Below are 2,017 nucleotides of genomic sequence, written 5' to 3' on the forward strand. Positions count from 1 at the left end.
CTTCCTCCATCCCTGCACACCCTCCTCCCTACCCCACCGCCATCCCCCTCCCTTCATCCCTACCCCCCCTCCTCCCTACCCCACCGCCATCCCCCTCCCCACCCCCTTCCTCCATGCCTGCACACCCCCTCCTCCCTACCCCACCGTCACCCCCCCTTCTCCATCCCTACACCCCCTCCTCCCTACCCCACCGCCATCCCCCCTCCTTCCTCCATCCCTGCACACCCCCTCCTCCTCCCACACCTGGGGGGCGGGGCAGCACAGTTCAGTGCAGGGCCTCCACCGCCGGGGCTGGAGAGAGTGGCGGGTGGGATCTCCGCACACTGGGGGGCGGAGGGGGGCAGGAGGGAGCCTGATCTGATGGGGCCGCAGAGGTAGGAAGTGGCCGGGGAGCAGCTCTGCTGCACGCGCCTCTCCCTGGGGAAAGCAGCGGCCCCCAGCTCCCCACGCTCCGGGGCCCCACTTCAACCACCCGCACTGCCCCAGCGCTGCCCGGTGGGGCTGGATGTCCGGGGAGAAGGCAAAGGGGTCAGACTGGCTGAGCTGAGGCACTAGCTAGAGCCGCGTGGCCAGAACCAGAGGCGGGTGGCGCTGGGCATCTGCTGCGGAGGGTTTCTGGGCTCGGCGCTTTGCATTCTGCCCTAATCTACCCAGCGCAGCCTTTCTAGCCGGCTGTTGCACATGGTTGCTGAGCCCCAGAGGAGGTTCCAGAGGAGGAAAGGGGCCTTATTTCCTGCAGCCAATGTCCTAGCTCAGTGGCTCTCAACCTCGCCACACTCCTGCCCTTTCAGGGCTCCGGTTTGTCTTGCAGACTCCAGGTTTCACCTCACTTTAAAACGACTTGCTTACAAAATCAGACAAAACCATACGGAAGTGTCACTGCCGCCCGGGCACGGGGAAATTGCTGACTCATTTTGTCTGTGTGAAAGTGTAGTTTGTCCTGAGTTCGCTAGTGCTCCTTATGTAGCCGGCTGTAAAACGAGGCAAATCTCCAGAGGAGCTGATGTACCCCCGGAAGACCTCGGCCTGCCCCTGGTTGAGAACCGCTCTTCTCGCCTGCCCTCCCCTCGATGGATTGATGAGTCTGGAGGCAGAGCTGGGCAGAGGAGCCAGGTGAGGTAAAGCGGAATGAGGTACAATTACCTCAGTGCTTGAGAGGCAGAAAACAAAGCGTAGGAATAAAGGCTCGATCTCCTCACGGCAAAAGGCGAGCGGCTCTGGGGCCTGGCACTGCCCTGCTGGACCCTGCCTTGCTTAACAGCGTTACCGGGTGTCTGGCAAAGAGGGTGAATAGTGAGGGGGCAACACCTGCAGCTTCCACAGAATGTCCCGTTCGCGGAGCTCTGGCCTGGTGCGATTCACGGTGGCGGGCGGGATTCGGAGCGGACACGGGCAGCGCAAGGCCCCACTGGACAGATGAATTTGAATGAATCCTACGAGGTTTCTGGGAACTCGCTCCGGAGAAGCCCCTGGGTGTCAGGGTGGAAAGCGCAGCGCCAACAGCAGCTGAATGGACAGCGGGGGCCAGGACAAAGGTTAGGGTGTAAAAGGGGTGAGACGGGAAAGTAGCGCTGAACACATGACAACAGCATTGTAGAGTCAATGGTACATCCCCCCCCCGGATATTGCGAGCAGTTATGGCTACGCCGTCTCAATACGCAGAGCAGAAACAGGAGGGTTGCCGGGATTGGGAACAAACACGCCCCAGTGCAGACCTGGGTTCGAAATTCATTAGGGGACACTGGAAAAATAGGCCTGACTAGAGAGCGGAGAGCTAAGAGGGGAAACCAAACATGATCTCGAAAAGGTCCGGGCTCTGCTGCCCTTTCTCATCACACAAGAACAAGGGGGACAGCCAATGAAAATAAGAAGGGATGTTTTAAAAACTGATGAATGGAAGGGCTTTTCGAAACAATGCACACTTCGTTAGCCTGTGGAACTCCTTGCCACCACAAGCCACTGAAGCCCAGGCTTTAGAAGGATTTAGCGGAGAATTCGTTTATAGCCCCTACATGTT

The sequence above is a fragment of the Terrapene carolina genome, unplaced genomic scaffold, assembly GCF_002925995.2.
Source record: "Terrapene carolina triunguis isolate 2854851 unplaced genomic scaffold, T_m_triunguis-2.0 Scaffold238, whole genome shotgun sequence".
Classification (NCBI taxonomy): domain Eukaryota; kingdom Metazoa; phylum Chordata; order Testudines; family Emydidae; genus Terrapene; species Terrapene triunguis.